Consider the following 15105-nt stretch of genomic DNA (forward strand, 5'->3'; position numbering starts at 1 on the left):
CAATGATCATAAATAGTCCATTCCATTAATAGCTATTATCGATACATGACAGCCCAAGGCAGGACGGACTTTGCGAAAACTGATTTGGCGGACTTTTGCCCTTCTCTTACAGCCCTGGCTAAACCATTACATTTTCAAAGGGAAGCGGGAAGCAGCAGTCTCAGGCCCCTATGCAGGTGTGTACATAATCAGGCAAGAGTGACCTTGGTAACTCTCGAGACCAGGCAGAAAGGAATGTGGTAGCTGTTACATAGAGCTAGCAGCAAAGTGAAGCAGAGACACAGCAAAGTGAAAGTGCTTCAGTATAATGTTGGCAAGAGTCATCTGGACACAGGCAAACTGACCACCCACCCACTTTTTGTTCGTACGCCTTCAGCTAGGGAGCAGTTATCAGGTGCTGGGAGCACATCTGGAGTGCTGTGATCCTCTTCTGCAGGCTGCGTGCTACTTAGATGCATTTTACAATGTCATGCATGCCTCGGATCTGGATTAACATTAAATGTGTGCTATGCAAATAATGGCATAGCTGTATGTATAAAAATCATCTAAATTGTATATAAAAACTACACGACGTGTACACAACACAAACAAATCTAAAAAAACCCCCCAATAAAACCAACCGTTTAAAAAGCCCAGTGAAGAATGAAAGCTATAAATGAATATAAAAGCATAGAAAACGGAAATCCCTAACCGAGATAGCTACTTTGCAGGGATTTTTTTGTTTGTTTTAATCCAAGCGTTTGTTGGCCTTGGTAGAAGGGAGGAAAAGCGCAAGCGGAAAGCTGTGACCGTGGTCAGTAAAACTGCTTGAAGCAATATATTTCAACAATTCAGGAGCAGTGTTGTGACTCAGCGGTAGAGCATCTGCTTCACAAGAAGAAAGTCCCAGGTTCAATCCTGCAGCATCTCCAATTAAAAGGAGCAGATATGAGCTGTTGTGGAATACCAGAGACCCTGGAGAGCTGGTGCAGGTCAGAATGGAGAAGATGGACCTTGATGGACTGGTGGAACGATACTCGTGCATCCACATGCACAGGTACACACGGACCGATTTCACACTCAGCTTACCCCGCGGTCACGTTTCTCTTCTCTGAGTTCGTCGAATTTCCCACTATCTGCGCCGGAGTTACAGGAAGTGTCATTGCTTTCGCGCAGCAAACGGAAACCGCTAAAAACCACAAAAGCCACTACACTTCCTGTAACTCCAGCGGGGTAAGCTGAGTGTGAAATCGGTCACAGTCACCTCCAGATTGGGCTACTGCAGTTTGCTCTACGTAGGGTTGCCCCGAAGATGTTTTTGAAACTTCAAGTTGTCCAGAACAGTTGACCAATACACAAATTCAGCCTGTTTCGAAGTGGCTTCACTGGCTTCCAGTTGGTTTCTAGGTCAAATTCAAGGAACTGGTACTAACTTTTAAAACTTTAAAATGGTCTGGGACCATCATACCTTAGTCACAGAATGATAGAGTTGAAGGGGCCATACAGAGTTGGAAGGGGCCAGCAGCCTAGAGCATTCCTATCCAGTGTTTATCCAGCCGCTGCTTAAAGCTTGCCAGTGAAGGAGAGCTTACTGCCACCCTCAGCAGCTGATTCCACTGTTGAACAACTTGTTATGTAAAAATTTTTTTCCTAATATCCAGTCGATACCTTCCCACCCTTAATTTAAACCCATTTTTACGTGTCCTCTCCTCTGCCGCCAACAGGAACAGCTCCCTGCCCTCCTGTGTGACAGCCCTTCAAATACTTGTAGATAGCAATCATGTCTGCCCTCAACCTCCTCTTCTCCAAACTGAACATTCCCAAGTCCTGCGGCCTTTCCTAGAAGAAGAAAAATAGATGGTGGAGCTCATTAGCATAACTCATTAGCATATGCTATCCCCCCACCAGCCAAAAGCAACCCGACGCAAGGAAGGAGAGCCCCGGGTGAGCGAGGTCTGCTTGGGCTGGCTAGAGATCCAGCCAGTCCAAGCAGGCCTCGGTCACCTGAGGCTTTCCTTGTCCCCCCCCCCCCCCAGAGTCAAGAGGCCAGCAAGCCACTTGCCACTCAAAATCACATAAGAAGTGGAGAAAGGGTGGCGCGGGCTTCTCCAGGGATTAATGGGGGGCTGCTAGGGGTGTGGCAAAACTCCTAGTGGCTGGCTGGCTGGCTACCTGCTTGCATGCCAGGTATGTGTTCTACCCAAGGCTTTTTTGAAAGAAAAAGCCCAGCAGGAACTCATTTGCATATTAGGTCACGCCCACTGCTGCCAAGCCAGCTGAAATTGCGTTCCTTTGAGTTCCTGCTCAAAAAAAGGCCTGATTCTACCACTGCCTTCTTCCTCACCTTTTTCGTGCTTGCATGTGGACCACGCAGAGCAATTCTCGCGAAAGCAAATGTATGAAAATAGCTTCAGCAATCTTACCAGCTGATTTTTTTTAAAAAAGTAACCATGCAGAAATTAAAGCTCTGCACCAGTAGCCTTGCTCTTCAAACGGCAGACACGGTTCAGTCGTTTAGCACCTTTAACAAACCCTGGGGGATTTAACATCTGAAGAAGAGGCGTCTCTTGCCTCTTGGAAATTCATGACAGAATCAGCCGTCGCACAATAATCTAGGTTTCAGGCATGCAGGGTCAAATGCCTTGTGCAATAAATATGGGTAAGAGTTCATAATAATCTGAGACTCCTTTTGAGAAAATAAATATGAGAAATTACAGAGACTATTTTTTACCTCCCCCCCCCCCCAATATTGCATTGAAAGTGCATAATTGCTGGAAAGGGGGGGGGGGGAGACCACCAACCTTAAAGAGAAGTTTCTGCCATCTTTCCTTCGCGCATGGTTGCGAAGCTAATGTGCAGCGCATGCGATAAGGGGCCGGCGAGTGGCGTGCCATCGTTCCTACCTAAAAAGCAAATGAAACTGGCATAAATGATTGTGCCGTGGAAAGCCGTGCCGTAGCACCTTGCCGATCACTGACAATTTACATATCTTAGGGAACCCTTTGTCGGCTTCTGTCATTTTGCTACTATTATGTGCCTTTCTGGATAATTACCAGTTAATGTGAAAAAGCAGATGGAAGGGGGGGGAGAACCTTGAAATTTCTGATAGAGAATCCTCAAACCTCTCCTCTTATCTGTGCGCCACAGCTTCCTGATTTCAAAAGAAGTTTGAAAACCTTTGTTCGAAATGTCCCTGATTCCCAGTTTGAATGAACTGAATGACATTCAGCGAAAATTATTCAGGTTTTTTTTTCCTCCCCCCCCCCCTTTCACAATTAAATTCCATTATCAGGAACTGTCAACGCAAAAAAAAAAAAGAAAAAAAGAGGAAGGTCTCTTAACTAATGTGTCAGTTGTTTGCTTGCATTTCTGCTTCGTTGGTGAGCATTGTATGAAGCTGTGGGAAGGCGAAGCAAGGGAGAAAGCTTGCCCCCAATTATGTGTCAAGCGGTCCAGCCTTTCCAGACTGGTCATTATGGGCATCTGGCATTTTTCTCTTGTTCAAGAGGACTGGAATCTTTCAACAGATGTCAAATGCGGAGGATGGGGTTGACAGCGGAAGTATTTGGCCCTGAGACAGTCTTCTGACTCAGGTTCTCCATGTGCTCACCGTGATTCAGCAATTTGTTGTGCTCAGAGCTGAAATCCACCGAGTGGATTTCGTCTTTCGTCCACAAGAGGAGGAGATAGCATCATCCTCTGAGGAACAGCTCTCCAGGGTTTTGGGTGCAGAAAGGTCTTGGCCAGCAGCTGCTACTGGAGATTCTTTAACAGAAGATATCAGGGACTGAACTGGGGAACTTTTATGAAGGGAGAGAAGGAGAAGAAGAAAAAGAAAAAGAAGAAGGAGAAGATGATACTGGACTTATATCCCACTCTATACTCTGAGCCAAGAACCTCGTGGCGCAGAGTGTTAAAGCTGCAGTACTGCAGTCCTAAACTCTGCTCACGACCTGAGTTCGATCCCCGGCTGAACCTGGGTTTTTAGGTAGCCGACTCGAGGTTGACTCAGCCTTCCATTCTTCTGAGGTCGGTAAAATGAGTACCCAGCTTGCTGTGGGGAAAGTGTAGATGACTGGGGAAGGCAATGGCAAACCACCCCGTAAAAAGTTTGCCGTGAAAACATTGTGAAAGCAACGTCACCCCAGAGTCAGAAACGACTGGTGCTTGCACAGGGGACCTTTCCTTTCTTATACTCTGAATCTCAGAGTCTCAGAGCGGTCCCAATCTCTTTTACCTTCCCCCCCACAACAGACACCCTGTGAGGTAGGTGGGGCTGAGAGAGCTCTTACAGAAGCTGCCCTTTCAAGGACAACTCCTACGAGAGCTATGGCTGACCCAAGGCCATTCCAGCAGGTGCAAGTAGAGTAGGGAATCAAACCCTATTCTCGCAGATAAGAGTCCGCACACTTAACCACTACACCAAACGATATGATAATCGTGTTGTCGTTTGTCAGGATTCAAGCCCCAGCTTTCTGAATGGGGAGAGAGGCAGCTGCAACTAAGTACTCCAATGTGTAAGGCAGGCTCTCACACAAGACATTTACTTGGCAGGTGGGAAAAATCGGGGGAGCTAAATACTGCCCAAAGCAGGAGATGGAGAAGGAGATGAACCAGTTGTCTCTTTGCTCTGGGATGCAAACCAAGAAAGGCAGGAAAGTGCTTGGTGACGTATTGGTGTTCTCTTTCTTTGCACTGACTGATTTGATGTCCATTTGTTATTGCACCCCTGCCAGCCATATTTTTTGCCAATTCTTTGGCTCTGAGCTGCTTGGACTTTCTCTCTGGTGATGGCCCAGCAGTTTCAGTGCTTCTCCTCCTGCAGACAATTCAGGTGGTGACTGGACCCAGCTCTTTCCATCTTGCATCTCTTGGAAATCAGCTCTGAGTTCCATACCTGATGAAGCAGCATGTCTTTCCATTTCACATCACATTCATATCACTTATTACCTAATCTTTTTTAACTGGAGATGCTGGAGATTGAACCAGAGACCTTTGGCATGCCAGGCAGGTGCTCTCCCTCTCAATTACAAAAGAGCTCAAAAAGATCACCCCAGACTAACCAGTCTTGCCCAAAGAGAGGGTATGAAATTGACTTGGTGGGAGGAATGGCCAGTGGCTGAACCAACCATTTTTAAAAAGTACATGGAAGTCTCTTGTGGCACTTAAAAATTTTATTGCGGTCAAGGCTTTTGTGGACTAGATGCCATTTCCTCAGTTCCCTTCTCTGACCCTCTTCCCTCCCTGTCAGTTATTCTTCTTTCTCATCCATCCTTCAACCAGGATGTATCTTACCTCTCTCTTCACAGTACAAGGTGTTAGAGAGCCCTCTCCATATGAAAGAGACCACTTTGCATTTCTCCACCATCTTGGAGGATGCCAACAGAGTCAAGGGGACCTCCAGAATCTCCTTCTCTCCACACATACTTTAGCCCATGGAGGAATTCCCAGGAAGTTAGCTGCACAGTGTGTGAAACGTTGTGAAATGTTGACACACACACTAAATAATGCACTTTCATTGCACTTTCCCGCTGGATTTTACTGTGTGAACTGGCAAAATCCAGTTGGAAAGTGCATTGAAACTGGATTGAAAGTGCATTATTTAGTGGGTGTGAGCACAGCCATTGTGAACCATCTTAAATGAATGCCCCTGCTTAAGCAGAGTGCCTGAAGGGCTGGCTTCTCCCATAACTGTCCAGCCCACTAGTTATACTCTTACATTTAAATTTTAATTAATTTTAATTTCAAATGAAATTTTAATTGGTTGAAAGGATTGGTTATAGGGATCGTATCACCCCTGGGCTGAAAGATCTGTTCCTGGGCACAAATCAAAGTGCTGGTTCTGATCTTTAAGGTCCTGAATGGCATATGGCCATTGTACTTGAAAGACCGGCTCCTCCCATATTGTCCAGCCTACCAGTTAAAATCTGCCTCTCAAACCCTGCTGTCTGTTCCTCTTTCCCTTGAGAGGCAGTGCAGGTGTGGAGATAAGAGACAGGGCATTTTCTGTGGTGGCACTTCACCTCTGGATATCCCCCCCACCCAGCACACCATCAGGCCTGCCTGTCTACTTTGCATCCCTTTAGGCGCCAGGCCCAAACACCTCTTTCTTCCCAGGCTTTTAGCAGTGGGTTTCATAGTCAACAGAGTGTTAAAGCTGCAGTCCTGCAGTCCTAAGCTTTGTTCACGACCTGAGTTCGATCCCCGGCGGAAGCTGGGTTTTCAGGCAGCCGGCTTGAGGTTGACTCAGCCTTTCATCCTTCCAAGGTTGGTAAAATGAGTACCCAGCTTGCTGGGGGGAAAGTGTAGATGACTGGGGAAGGCAATGGCAAACCACCCCGTAAAAAAGTCTGCCATGAAAACGTTGTGAAAGCAACGTCACCCCAGAGTCGGAAACGACTGGTGCTTGCACAGGGGACCTTTCCTTTCCTTCCTAGTCAGTTCTTGTGTATGAATTTTATACTGCTGATGTCTAGCAGCTTGTGTTTTTTTTACTGTTTCTTTGAATTGTAAGCCACTTGAAGAGGCAGCATAGAAAGATTTCAAATAAATGTATAAAGAATATGGAATCAGTGTTGGATGGAGAGCTCTCTACAGTTCTCCTCCTCCAGCACACGCAGCATTGATAATGAAAAACTTTCCTGACTCCAAAGCCATCCATGGGTGTTATATAGGCAGGGCTCTTTTTTTTGAGCAGGAACTCACAGGAACGCAGTTCTGGCTGGCTTGGCATCAGGGGGTGTGGTCTGATATGCAAATGAGTTCCTTCTGGGCTTTCTCTCCAAAAAAGCCCCATGTGAAACAATGGTGACATCATGGGGTGTGGCCTAATAGGCAAATGAGTTCCTGCTGGGCTTTTTCTACCAAAAACACCTTGGATATAGGAAACACTTGGTGTAGATGAAAAGCTGAGGGAAACTCAGGCCTGGTTGATCTCGGTTGCTAAGCGATGGGGCCTTCATCGCCCCCTACCGGTCATCTGGGCCATTGGTCTGTTGGTGGCTGTTTGTCGGTTGGTGAGCTCTGGGTTTCCGGAGAGAGGAGCTGTCTGTTATGAGACAGTGTTTCTCTGTTTCTCTTCTCTGTTTTGCCCTTGATCTCTCTCAGGAAAGTGTGCTGGAATCATTTTTTTTCATGTTTCGCCTAAGTTCATCCAGGCAGTGAACACCATCGCTCATCTCGGGACATCTTCATCATTTTATTAAGTTCAAAAGGATATGGGAAGGGGATGTGGGATTGGGACATCTTTTTGGAGGGAACCTGTGTCCACAGCGGTCAGACGGATGGGAGCTCTGTGAGGAACGGGTGAAATGGGACACCTTGGAGTGGCAGGACAGTGAGCAGAACATTGACTCTTCACCTCTTTCCTCAAATCTTTGCTCCTTCGCTGCACTCTCCAAAACAATCTAAACATTGGGCCACCCCACAAGCCCCAAGACCCCCCTTTTTAAAAAAAAGTTCAAATTCAGATACCTAGTAGGCACACATCTCAACCTCCAGTCACCCACACTATGCCCAGGTACAACAGACTCTGGGGTGTAAGGTGAATAGTCCTTTGTGGGACTATGCAGCCAGTCATCTGCTCTCCCTCCAGGTAAGTCTAAGGTGGTGCAGCTGGCCCACCCCCGTAGCCAGGATTTGAAGAATCAGGGGGCCTTGAAATTTTTCAGGGGGCTCATATTGGCCCGACCCTCCACAGAGCAGCAGCTGTTGGAAGGGGGGGGGGCGGGAATTGCTGTAACTGATTTTTTAAACAATCTCTAATTTTTGTTCTAGCATGAGTACCCAAGAGCCATCTGATATTCAACAAAGGATACGTCAGCAGCTTTAGAAAATGGAATCACTGGCTTTATTAGAAGAATTGGAAAAGGAAACAGCGAGACAGAGTAAAAAAAAACATCATGGTAGGGTTACCAATCCCCAGGTGTGGTCAGGGGATCTCCTGGTTTGGAGGCCCACCCCTTGCTTCAGGGTCATCAGAAAGCCAGGGGCGGGGGGAGGGAGAAATGTCCGCTGGGCACTCCATTATCCCCTATGGAGAATGATTCCCATAGGGTAGAATGGAGAATTGATCTATGAGTATCTGGGGCTCTGGGGGGGCTGTTTTTTGAGGTAGAGGCACCAAATTTGCAGCATAGCATCTGGCACCTCTCCTCAAAAGACCCTCCAGGTTTTAAAAGGATTGGACATGGGGGTCCAATTCTATGAGCCCCAATAGAAGGTGCCCCTGTCCATCATTTCCAGCGGAGGGAAGGCATTTAAAAGGTGTGCAGTCCCTTTAAATGTGATGGCCAGAGCTCCCTTTGGAGTTCAATTATGCTTGTCACACCCTTGCTCCCGGCTCCACCCTCAGTCTCCTGACTCCACACCACAAAGTCCCCGCGGCCTCTCCAGTTCGCAAGGCTTGGCTCCAAGTCTATGGAGTGAAGCAAGCGAATCAGGACAGCCCTCGCTGCTTTTCCTCTACAGGGGAGGGTGTATATGAAGATTGGCCTCAAGATGTCACCTTGAGGTTGACTCTGGGACAGCCTCCCCTCTCCATGCTGAGGAACCCCTTGAATGGAAAAGTCGGGATAGGGATGAGTCCTGTTGAAATAGGTGCTGTGTTGGACTGGCTGGCGAGAGACCCCTGCCCTCTTTTTGGCTCATTCAGTGGGCTCCAGCTAGGAAATTTCACCAGCCACTCAAGACTCTTTGCCTCCATCTCCCCTCTCTGCACCTGCCTCTTTCTTCAGGCTGAAGGGCGCAGGGCTGGATTCTCCTTCCTCTGACCAGCTCTCTGTTGTGCCAGGTGGCGTCTCTCTCCTGGGCTTCCTGCCCAAGTCCCAGGGGAACCACTGTGTCTTTGGGGCCAGAGTCAGATCCTGCTGAGCATCCCCTGCTTATTCCTTTAGCTTCTCCCCTGCAAACAGCCCAAGGCAGGCTATGCTGGATGATCACTTCTTGCAGAAGGGTGGCTGGCCATGGGATGAGGGGGCAGACAGTGGGGCCAAGGAAATGGAGGCTGAAGGATTACGACTAGGGATGTGCAAAAAAAATAAAATAAAAAAATCCGGTAGTACACGGATTCAGAAATATATGGGGGGGGGGGGGATACGGAATCCTGTATATTTCTGAATTCCATAGTCAGAATAGCCTCATATACGGTAGATGCTCGGCTATTTCCGAATATACGGCCCCATTATACCCTATGGGCCATTGAAATCAATGGCAAATAGGGTATATTTGAAGCTGCCTGGAGGCGAAGGGGTTTGAGGGAGAGCCCCCAAATTTGCGGAGGACCTGCAGGGGACTCTCTTCTACAAACCCCCTAAGTCCCAAAAAGATTGGGCCAGGGGGTCCAATCCCTGGGGCATCCAAAGCTAAACCTAACTTCACACCAGAGAATCTCTATAGGACCCAAATGCACTATATACATCTATCTACTCTATGAACCCTGCCACACAAAACACAATCGGCTGCAGCAAACTCAGATGCTAGCTCTCCAGCCCTGCCCCAAACAACATGGGGAGAGCTGGCCAAGCACAACAAGCCTGCTGGTTCTGGGTCTCTCACCCAGGCGCTAGCTTCCCCCCCACAAAACCAGAACCGGGAAAAGGGACAACAGGAGAAGGCCAACTGTTAAAAAAGTGGCCTTTTAAACGATGAAAATTAGGTCAAACAGCCCCGCCCCCCCAAGAACCAGAAGAGAAAAGGAACAACAGCAGCACAACACAGCAGCAACAAATCAAACACAGAATACTATTAAAACTGTAAAAAACTTAACTTTTAACAATACAGGAACTTTACCAACCCCTCCCCCCCAAAAAAACCCCTTCACCCTAACCCCAAGAAATCCAAGCCACCCAAATCAGGAAAAGTAAAAGGACACTGCACTTTTAAAAGTCCTCTCACTAAAGTAAGATATGGGCAAATTGGCAACCCCCCCCCAGGCCCTCTTCCCTAGCAGAACACCCTAACCCTAACCCCAAATAAGCTACCCAGCACCCAAATCTGGATAAGTAAAGGGACTCTGAGTCTTAAAAAGTCCTTTTACCAACTAAAATAAAAACAAGAACCCCAAGACTGTCTTACCTTAGACGTCTTCTCTATTCCAGGCAAGTCTGGTAAGACTGAGAGAGAGCAGCAGTAGCTGAGGCCAAGGGCCAGCACAGCACAATCTCTCTCTCATACCAACACACACCAACACAGCAGCAATGGAGGAGTCCAGCCAGGCAGATTCCTTAAAAAGGTTCTCTGGCCCTACAGAGGGCAGTTTCCAAAAATAGCACTGCTCTGTGATTGGCCAGACAACAGTGCTTACTTGGATACCCAAGTAAGCAAAAGATCAAAAGAACAACAATGTTGCTGATGGCTGGGGGATCAACTACACAGCAGCCCTGCAAAGCATGCATTTGCAATGCATTTTGCAAATGCATGCTTTGAATTGGCTGCTGGGGCTCCTCTTCCCCCTCCCTGATCCCAGGGAGGCTATGGGAGAGGCGGGAAAAGGCTACCAAAGGCAGGAAAGGAGGCAAGCAGCTCCCCTGAGGCTGCAGAAGCCCCTTTCCCGCCTTTTTATTGACTTCTGTATACTTCCGAATATCTATACGGGGAGACATACTCGGCTCCCACATAATGGGCCCCAATTGGATTCGGCTATATGCTATTCTGTATATAGCCAAATCAGGGGTGATTCGGCGGTTGATTCGATTCAGCTGAACCGAATGCACACCCCTAATTATGACAAAGCCCTGGGAAAGTCCCTAGCAAAGGAGGACCTCAGGGCTAAACTTCTGGGAGGGGCCTCCAGTGCTCCCTGCAGATTTGCAAGCGGTGCCTCTTTTTCATCTTCCTCTAGATGACTGATGCTGCTGCCCTGGGCCACCTCATGGTGGAGCTGGCTGTCACCTTGGCTGACTCCCAACCCAACATCTGGGCCAAGGCCAGGGAGGTGATATCCCACAAGCACCAGATGGTGTTCTTCCAGCGAGGTAAGTGAGTGGGCAGGATGAGACCTGCAGCCTTTTCAGTCCCCAATCATCTCTTTTCTGACATTGGTGCAATCAGGGAGCACCCTCTGGCCACAGAGCCTGTTTTCTACCCTTTCCCTGAACAACCCTCCAGGATGCTCTTCCCATTTCTCCACATGGCTCCAACCCTTCCATCCCCCCCAAAAGGTGTGTGTGGGTGGGGGGGAGAAGCACAGCAAAGTCATTTGAAAGTCCCACTCAGAAGCCTGATTTCTGGGATCTGGCCTTGCTGGGACACTGTCATGCTGACTGAGAGAGGGGTCAGAGTCAGGGGGTGGGAGAGAGGAGGGCTCAGAGCCCTTTGCCTCAAAACCTGTTCCCATCCCAAGACAAGCGAGGGACCCCCAGCCAAATACCAGAAAGAACAGTGCTGTTCTGTGTGAGGCATCCCAGTCTCAGCTCCTCCTATCTGTCTTCTTAGGGGTCAGAAACATTTTGCTCTGCTGGGAGGAGCACTCGGAGGAGCCCTGGAGGGAGGGCTGCCTGCACATCATCCACGTGGGTGAGGTGAGGGGAGTCTTCAGTGGTGCTGGAAAGCCCCTGTCCTTGCAAGAGGGAGGGGCAGGGAAAGGGGGGGGGGTCTTTATTCTCTGCCCTGCCCAGGAAGTGTTCGATAATTCTTATATTCTTGGAAGCATATTATACAAATCACCCAACCCTCTGCATGAAACAACAATATAAACTTTACTGGAAAACTATATTACAGGGTGAGAACTAATGTACTGCATGGTACAGCATATAACAGAAGAAGGGAAGCAGTTGGCTCACAACTGAAACAGAATGCTCAGAGATGCAAATTAGTACCCTCAGACTAACCAGTGAACACGGAGTACTTCATCTTCACATTACCTGATGTGCTGTCAACTTGTAGATCCTAACAGGAATGCTGGGAGGTAGCCGTGGGAATTCTTTGGCCAGTGATGTGAAGAGGGAGATTGCCCTCTCCGTCTCCCTTAAGAAGGCCACGGCGCAACAGGCAGACATTTTGAATTCTGTGCACCCGCAGTGTGCCTGTCCTTGACTAGCCAGAAGGGAAGAGATGAGTCCATGCCTCTGGGACTTTCAAGTCTCCATTGGCAAGGGAATGAGGCAGGGGACAGAGGGAAGGCGAGAGCTAGGCTATCCAAAGAAAGAGACTCTAGAGCAATGTTCCCTTTAAGCTGCAGAGTCTTGTGAGCAAAAATTCTACTTTGTGAGCTACTGGTTTTAAAAGCTGTGAGCTACTGGCATTAAAATCGTGAGCTGCTGCATAAATTATTGTGCTCTGAGGTCATCCTTCCTGAGCTAAGACAAAAATGTGTGAGCCGGAGGCTAAAAATCTGTGAGCTAGCTCATGCTAACTCAGCTTAGAGGGAACACTTCTGGGGCTTCAGATGGAAAGGAGGGAGAAGGCTCAAAGGGTCCCTTGTGGTTTTCAGGTGTTCCGGGGGCTCCTCACCCAGGAAGAGCAGCAGGACTACCTCCTGGCAGTGTGGGAGCACTCCTTGTGCCTGGACCCGGAGTGGGTTAGGGAAGGAGGGTTCCTCCTTCTCTACTCACTCCTGGGCCAGGCACAAGAGCCGCTGCAGGAGGAGGATGTGAGTACCTGGATTAAGCAAGGATGGGCTCCGCAGAAGACAGGAGAAGGCCAAACTTTGAGCTGTTTGCTGAGATAAAATGGAGGACTCGAGCCATTGGGGGCATTTCCCACCCTTCTTCAGGAGGAAGACATGAAGGAAAGCCTCTCTGACCATTTATATCATCTCTGGCGGGGCAGAGAGTTCCCCCCACCCCAGGTCCAGGAACTCCTGCCAGCGACAGGTAAGGCCAGTTTCCACAAGAAGGGGAGCAGGGAGAGAGGTGTTTCTTCAGAGACCCAAGGGGAGCCAAAGCTGCTCCTACAACACATCACAGCCCCTCATCAGTCACCTCAACTGGTTCTTGAGGACTAGGGTTGCCAAGTCCAATTCAAGAAATATCTGGCGGCTTTGGGGGTGGAGCCAGGAGCAAGGGTGTGACAAGCATAACTGAACTCCAAAGGGATTCTGACCATCACATTGAAAGGGACCACACACTTTTTAAATGCCTTCCTTCCAGTGGAAATAATGAAGAATAGGGAAACCTTCTTTTGGGGCTTATAGTATTGGACCCTCTGGTCCAATCTTTTTGAATCTTGGAGGGTATTTTGGGGAGAGGCATTGGATGCTATGCTGCAGAACTGGTGCCTCTACCTCAAAAACCAGCACCCTCCAGAGCCCCAGATACCTGCAGATCAATTCTCAATCATGCCCTATGAGAATCGGTCTCCATGGGGAATAATGGAATGCCCAGCAGACATCTCCCTCCCATTTGCTCAGAGCCTTCCTCTTGCAACTTCCAGGGCCGCAAACAACAACAGAATTTTCTCCAGGGCATGAATGGGGTCTGCACAGCCCGGAATGCCAAGGGGTTCAGGACCCTCCCATTTGGGAAGGAGGCCATGGGGGAGGCAGTTAAGGTGAGTGAGACTCAGGCCCAGCATCCTCGTGAGAAGGGGATGGAGGGCCCAGGACTGCCTGGGAAGGGGGTGGGTGGAATTTTGTCTCTTGCTTGATTGAGTTTTCCTGGGTGGTGTTTATGGCAGGGAGATGGTTCACAGCGTTCACATTTCCTCCTGCCTTGGAAAAGCTTGGGGAAAGGCAGGGTGAAATCCCTCAAACCCCAGAGAGTTGCTTCTGCTCTGAGGACTCCTGTGCAGGTCTCAGAGATGCAAAAGAGCCTGACTCAGCATGTGGGAGGGAGGGAGGAGACAATGTGGGACAGGAACAGACCCACTAGAGTCCAAGGAGTGCTGACCTCTTCTCTATTCCCTCCATCTCACCCAGAACACCATCGAAAAGTTGGTGTTTGAGCTGTCCCCGAATTTCACCAAAGGAATGGCTGTCATTTCTAGCCTCAGGTATGTGCATCTGGGAGGCAATCTTTGTCTCCAGCAGTCAGACAGATGGGAGCTCTGGAGCAAAGGAAGTGGGAGGCCTCGGGGTTATGGGGCAGGGAGCAGAACCGGGAAAAGGGAAAGATCCCCTGATCCTTGAACGGAAGAGGCTTGAACAGGGGGGTCCTCAATAGTGAGATCCACATTCAGAGGGTAACCCCAAAGAGGAAGGAAGAGTTTTGTTCAGAGGTCGGCCAGACTGGGGCTTTCACCCCTCCCTGCCATGACTTCACAGAGGTCATCCCATCGGTTTGCTTCACCCCAGGAAAACATGACCGATGAGCCTCAGGGTCCAGCCCTGTTCTCCTTCCAGCCTTACTGGAGGCTCCTTTGCTTTTGGAGCAGCTACAGCACTGTCCCCACCCCCCTTCCCCGAGGCCTGCTGCTCTGAGCTGAGTTTGCACCCTTGTGGGCCGTGAGGGAGTGGGGGACGGCTAAAGGACAGATCCTTGGTTTGGGGATATCTGTCTCTCCCTTACAGGACAGAGTCTAATCCTTGCCCTTACATTCTGAAAGCCGATTCCAGCCTCCCCTCAGGCAGGAGGTCAGAGGCCAAATGGTGGCCTGGGCTCTCCGGGTCACTATCAATGGGAGTCCAGGTGAAGTTGACCACCAGGGTCAGGTAAGTTTCCTGCCCTTTGCCTGGTCAAGAATGTGGCAAATAGGACTGTTGGTCTGGCGGAGCCTGAGGCCGTGTCTTTTCTGGACACTGAGGTTCAGCTTTAGGGAGCGCTGTGTTCCTCAGGTGAGGAAGGAGTAGGCCCCGGAGACGGCGGTCCCTCTGTGGGTCCTGAATCCATGGGCCTGCTTCCAGCAGGAGAGTGACAGGCTGGCCTTCCAGGCTCGCTGCGGGGAAGAGGTGGGGAGGGGGATATAGCACCCCCACACCAGCTCCATCTTCCTTTCAGAGACTGCAGGCTGAAGTTGAGGCAGGCCTCTGGCCAATGCTGCAGGAGGTGCTAAGAAAGGACCCATCTGCAAAGCATCTGGTGGGCCTCCTTGAAGTAAGTGTATGGCTGGAGAGAAGACAGAGGTGGATGGATGCCCCGACTGAGGCAGGCTGGGAGGTGAAAGGGAGCCCGGCAGGGAGGAAGCCTCACCGCTGCACCCCCACTGGGGGCCCGTCTCTATCAGCTGCTCGGGAGTCCCCCCCCCACGCCA

Source organism: Heteronotia binoei, chromosome 11 (assembly GCF_032191835.1).
Source record: "Heteronotia binoei isolate CCM8104 ecotype False Entrance Well chromosome 11, APGP_CSIRO_Hbin_v1, whole genome shotgun sequence".
Lineage (NCBI taxonomy): Eukaryota > Metazoa > Chordata > Lepidosauria > Squamata > Gekkonidae > Heteronotia > Heteronotia binoei.